General features: G+C 38.1%; 1 long non-coding RNA gene across 1 annotated transcript; it reads left to right on the forward strand.

The window, feature by feature from the left end:
• Window positions 1–276: 276 nt before the first annotated feature.
• On the forward strand, window positions 277–1,727 carry LOC131366320 (uncharacterized). Its single transcript, XR_009206791.1, has 4 exons — window positions 277–379; window positions 491–515; window positions 1,331–1,353; window positions 1,436–1,727. It is a non-coding gene; the product is annotated as an uncharacterized LOC131366320 (long non-coding RNA).
• The last annotated feature ends 4,834 nt before the right edge of the window (window positions 1,728–6,561 follow it).

The following is a 6,561-nucleotide window of genomic DNA, read 5'->3' on the forward strand; positions in this document are numbered from 1 at the left end:
CTGTATTCATAAATGACTGTAATACATAATTGTAGAGATTTATAATCTTCTGATTTTGATAGTTACTATTAATTCTAACAATTTTGAAATAAATATATGTATCACTTTATATACGGTGTACCGAATCTTTGAGTTGAATAATGTTCTTCATGAATAAACAAAAAGTTAGTATAGAAAGTTTAGAAATTCTGCACCTTCCACTAAAACTCACGAGCAGGCCTTAAAGACTTAAGTTTTCTGTTTGCGCTCTCGCGATACTGGAAGCGATCGCTCGCGTTACAAGACTTCTGATATCGCGAGAGTGTGACGCGTCGTGTCTATAAAAGGTCTCTGCGTCCGTCATGACGTCCTCTTGAAGTCGTTACCTTCGCTTTGCGAGGTGAGGAATCTGCTCTTCTCCCGGCTCGTTTATGATTGCTAGTTTAATCCAAAGCTATCACGCTTATTTAAAAGCCATCCATTAATATTTTCACCTTCTCTTTCTTTACAGAAACGTCTCCAACATGAGAGCGAAGGTAAGTGGAGATTTTGCCAATGTTTTTAAACTATGAACGTAAATTAGTATGTCGCCTGACAACAATGCGGCAGCCAACAATCAGACGCTGTTGTAACTAGTTAATTTCTTTTAATGCTGGTATTTCCTGGACTTCGTAGATATTTTAATGCTTATATTTTTAAGTATTACTTATTTTAGAATGTATATGCGGTTGGTATTCAAAACGCCGTTCACGGGTTTAAGATGAAACCAAATTGTTTGCGTAAACTAGCGTGGAAAAGAAAATGGCGTCTGTATAGGGAAGTGTTACCGTGAAATCAGTTTAAATTAGTGTTCACATGACTCAATTGGATAAAATGCCTTAGCACGCATCGTATACACTTGCCTTTTTAATAACAAAATTAAAGTATTCTGTTTACATCTTGCTTGATAGTCCTCTTTGGTCCTGTTGGCTAGTTAGCATTAGCCTTTCCGCGGCGTGGTGCTGCTGCCTGAAGCCTTCAACCGACTCACAGAATCCTATTCGATTCACTTCCATCTGCGTGATTATTTCCTTACACATTTATTTAACTGTCTGGGCCCGTTAAATGCTTAGATTGGGATTGGTTTGTGTACATGTTTGGGCAACGCGGTCTAGTTTTAATGGCGCTCTGGTCATGAATCGAATCCTTAATCGGTTCACTCCGTGCATTGAAATTGATTCACTTAACTGTACTGCTTCATAATCTGATTTCAGTGTTTAGCCGTTTTTGCATACATACTGTCATGTCTCTTGTTGCTGTATATTCGCACTATGTTTATGAAATGCTAAGTTTCTTGTTCCTTTCCCCCCAGTGGAGGAAGAAGCGTATGCGCAGGTGTGTACTTTTCTTTCACCTTTTTTTGCCATTGAATGTGTTTGGCATGAGCTGAAGGAATCTGAATGTGTCTTTTTCCTAGGCTGAAGCGTAAAAGGAGAAAGATGAGGCAGAGGTCCAAGTAAAATTGCAACCTCTCTGCTGCAGCTAAGATCCTGATCATCTTGGATTCCCTTTGAGAGTCTCCTGGAGAAGTCCAACTCGACGTGCTGTCCATCTCCTGTGAAGCCAGCGTGGACCTGAGGAAGCTTACATCTCCAGGCTGTCTGGTTGGGTGCTGGGCTTGATCTAGTGGACTCTCTTGGACTTTCCAGACTTGCCAGTGCAGCGTCTTTGTTAATACCTGTTCAATAAAAAGTTTGGTGAAAAATGTATTTTCGTGCTCTCCCTGAATGAATAGTTGAGTGCTTTAAGTCAGCTTAAATAGGAAGGGAATGGAATCGGGTAGTTTTATGTATTTGACCGGTTTGAAGTGTGTATGTAATGGTCTCATACTATTGACTGTCCATGGAGCACCATTAATATTTACTTCATTAAGCCTGTTGGTCTTGCTTGGCTATTTATGGATGAGGCTTAAGATATTTACATTTATTTGGAGATGGCTTGATGTGACTTCCACTGCTTTGCATGGCGTGCCTAATTGAAATGCCTCTGCTCATCTTTGCTCCCACATGAGAGTTGCATCTCCTGTAATGGATATTGTAATTACAATTGCATTCCCTCTTCCACTTATGGGAGCGAATATTATCTAAGCTAGCTGTTAAGACCAACAACTGAGCACCTGTGTATAGGTGTGTGGGTATGCCTAGTAAAATTAGCGCGGGTTTGTCTCTGTAAATGAACTACAAAGGGTGTGGTTAATGGCAGATGTAATGACACCCCATGGCTGCTCAAGCTTTTAAAATTCTGGGCTATTCCTGACCAAGCTAATCCACATTGTGTTGTAACTGCAGACCATGACCAAAATCTGTCTGTCAGTGTGTTATAGTGCAGTATTTACAGATGTTGCATAATTCTGTTAATATAAAGTGCTTAATATTAGCTTGTTTTTGTTTGCTTAACTGATGCTGAAGGCAAAGACAGGCCTGATGGCCCCCTCTGCAGCAGCTATATTGCTGAATGTTCCAGTACTGCTCCTGCTGTGGGTAATGTAACCACTTAAACGCTCTAGAGTCCCTGCTTACATCCCGAGTTTGGACTGTGAAAGCATGTTCTTCACGCGCTTGTGTCTGCTTCATCCCACAGGCTGAAAACGTGAAGGTGGGTAGCATGTCTACTTAAATTCCACATTGTGTGTGTGTGTCCTTAAACAGAGAACTCCCATCTCGGGGGAATATTCCAAACGGATAGTTTTTGGATCTAGTGTATGCCTGTTTAGTGAAGATGAATGGACTGAGCATATCACATTATTTAAGATTGGGCAAAATAGCTTAGTGCTTAAGTGCATATTTATATACCCAGCATTTTTTTCTTATTGGTTAGTATTTCTGAGATTTTGGAATGTCCTTGAGATTGCATATGGCTACCTTGTTACTGACCAAATGTGATCACAAGAGGTCAGTGCAAACACATTCGAGACAAAAACACCAGCTCATACAGAAACAGATTTTAATGCCAATTCTAAACACGGCTTTATTTGAAATAGTTCTGTCTCAAAATTAATTTAAACTAGCATTACTTGCTTTTTATAACAAGTAAAAATGTGAAGTAATGGAAATCAAGTAATAAAAAGGATAAAACAAACTTTTAAACTGAAGTTTCCTGAAAGCATTGCACCACAAAGCTTATCAATTTATATATTATGAAGCATTAATATTTAAGAGACTAGATAGATAGATAGATAGATAGAGCACCTTTCATACTGTACATTTAAAAACAACTCTACTTCGCCATGTGAAGAAATCAAGAAATACAATGTCAGAAATAAGAGTAATAACAATAATGCAATATATATTAATGGGGTGTGGAGTTATAGTACATTTGCCTGACACTCTCCCAAGGTTGGGGGTTTGATTCCCTGTCTCTGCCTTTTGTCTGTGTGTGTGTGTGTGGAGTTTGCTGAGTTTGCATGTATTCCTGTGCTTCTGGGATTTCTTCCAGACATGTGTTGCACTCTGATGGGCAACACTAAATTGTCTGTTATGTGTATGTAAGAGATTGTGCACTGTGAAGAGTTGCCGCCCGTCTAGGGTGTCCCCTGTCTTATGATAAGCGGTACAGAAAATAGATGGAAGGATAATAGCCATGGAAGACAGATGTAAGTGTTCCAGATATTTGGTGCATAAAATGAAACATATTTACATGTATGCATAGTGTGGTTAATAACATGCCACTATTACAGCAGCCTTGACAGCACTAGTTTTCTGTAAGCTTGTTTAGCTTCCATCTGTCCAAGACTTTTATAAATGTGATACAGTTGACTTAGGTGTACATTACAGTCAAATACTCACCGAGTCCTGTGCTGTGTACTTAGGAGACTCTTCTCTTGTTCTTAGTGGAATCAGTTAAAAACAACAGAAGCTTCTGGTTGTCATAGTTTACAAGCTTTGTGGTGAAATCAAGAGAAGATTTTTACTCATATGACAATAATCAGATCAAACCTATACCATTTGTACAATATACACTTTAAGCGGCTCACTCTTGAAATTAAATGCATATTCAATATACATGTGCTGGATGCTGTTTCTAGAAATAATAGGAATGGACACACATGTGAGAGCGGTTTTGATTCTGGATTTAGTGCTCCGGATTTCCTCATAACAGCATAGTAACAGACGTGCCAGATGTTGTTTTGGGGCTAGTTTTAACGGATCTTAACAGAGCTACATGCCCTTTTGACTCAAGCACATTTTCCACCCACTGACAGCTCTAACAGTGCACCTCGTCACATGGTCCTACTGTGTAAACACCTCCAGCACACTTCTAATGTGAAGGGGAAAAAAGCACTCTATTTACTGTTACCCCAGGCAATGACACAGTTTTCAGTGAACTTGCCTGTCCTTTTCATCTGCACAATTACACATGTTGTCTCTCTCAATGAGACTTCACACATGTTAAGGCCTGTTCTTTTTTTTTTTTAATTGGATTTTAAAAGATTCCAAAAACAAACTGGATTCTGAAAACCAGCAGCGATTTAATCAACAAATTATACCAAGTTCATCCACACTGTAGTTACATTTAACTTAGCTGCAAAACCTACACAGAACAGATCTGTCCATCGGCCTGCTCTAGCTTCAGTGACCTGAAAACCTATAAAGAACATGACCTGTTGATGTCTTCCTGTCCTGCAGCCACCAGCCTAATAAAGGATTGAGATAACCGTTGTGACAGCCAGCTGCTGCCTGCTTGCGTCATTGTCTTTTGCTTCTCGTTAAAAAGCCTGTATCGTCTCTGGTTTACCCCCGCTGTCCAAAAACATACAGACCTGTCTATGCTACCCTGTTATTGGAGTGCCATCCTATCCAGTGTAAATTCTTCTAGTGATTGCAAATAGATCCAAAACAAAGTAAAACTTTGGGCAACTGGTTAATGGGAAAAATGTAGCTAGAAATACAGTGGTGCAGGACTGTGGTGTATGGTGTAATTAGTGTATTGCTCTACTTTTGGTTAATGACTGACTCAAAAATGGCACTAAGCAACAGTGGGATTGGGTAATTTACCCATCCTTCCGTCTTTTTGATTTTATATCAACTGCAACATACTCATAAAATATTCTCTTGTGTTACTGTTGTGGAACTACAGTTGTAATCCATACCTGTAGAGATCATGGATATCTAGAAAATGCATATTATATAGATATTATTTAAGGTATTTAGCCTACTTGGCAACATGTCAGAATGTCTTTTGACTGTAAACAAAGAAAGAGAAACAATTGGACAGGGCTTGAGTGAATTTTTTTTTTCATACTTCCACTCTAAGTGGTAAATTATCATAACTTGCTGAGCAAATAATGCTGCACATACTATTAGATACATAGATGCAATTTAGGATATATTGATCTAATATTTTGTAACATACTATATATTAAATGCCACTGTTTGCTGAAGGAAAACCCTCTTACACTGTCAGCAAATTAGTGAGTACCCTGACTGGCTTTGCTGTTATTTGGTCATGGCTGCTATGCTAGAATTTGCATATAGAGCTATGGTTTTTCAGGCACTGGACACAGGCAACAGAGCTAGAATAGGATCTGTGTTAATCACTTGGTGATTAGTTGTCTTGTTAGTTTTCAGCTTTGTTGTATGTTGCATGTTAAGTCGGTGTAGACTGCACTACTTGCCCTATCAGGGCTACAAAAGTGTTAGTGAATGTTTGCAGAATTTAAAGGGTGTGGAAGTATACACATGCAAATGTGTACTTTATGTGGAAAAGCAACATGAGAAGAGTTCAAACATAAGGCTTGTGACTGAATATATATTGTTTAGAACGAAAGCACACAATATGTTCACTTAAGCCCAAGCCAAAAAGTCTATATATGTTGATAATGGTGATTTGTATGTGATGAATTTTTCATTTTCAGGTTATTTAATAACATCATAAAAATAGGTGGTTAAATCTGTCCAAGAAAATACTCAACCTGGATAACTTATTGCCTATATATTAACATATTAACATATTACATATTAACATAGTAAATTGATATTTGATATTTGATAACTGATCAGTGCCATTTTCATGTGCAATAATCAGTAATGGGAGCAATAGTAATTATATGCACATTACAATTTCACCATTGTCTTTCATGTACAATAAACCTTTACCATTATCACTTAAAGTGATCACCAATTTACAATCCTTGTGTGCAATATTACAGTTCTACACTATTATTTGTACAGTATTTGTATTTATTTATTCTATTTTACGGTTTATATAACGGAGTATATATTACTTTCTTCTCTCTTATATTTTTATTAGAGCAACTGTAACATGGCAAAGGAATTTCCCCCTGGGATTCATAAAGTTTGCATGTTTTCCCTGTGCTGCAGCAGTTTTCCCTGATTATTCCAGCTTCCTCCCCCAGTCCAAGGACATGCATTGCAGGCTGATTAAAAAGTGATTGTCCTGTGTATTGTGCTCTATGATGATTTGGCATCCTGCCTTTGTGCTCCCTATGCCTCAGCAGTACAGAAAATGAAAGAAAGGAGAAATATATTTCACATATTTTCCAATATATATTTTGAACCTGCTTATTATAAGCTCTGGAAACAG

Source organism: Hemibagrus wyckioides, linkage group LG15 (assembly GCF_019097595.1).
Source record: "Hemibagrus wyckioides isolate EC202008001 linkage group LG15, SWU_Hwy_1.0, whole genome shotgun sequence".
Lineage (NCBI taxonomy): Eukaryota > Metazoa > Chordata > Actinopteri > Siluriformes > Bagridae > Hemibagrus > Hemibagrus wyckioides.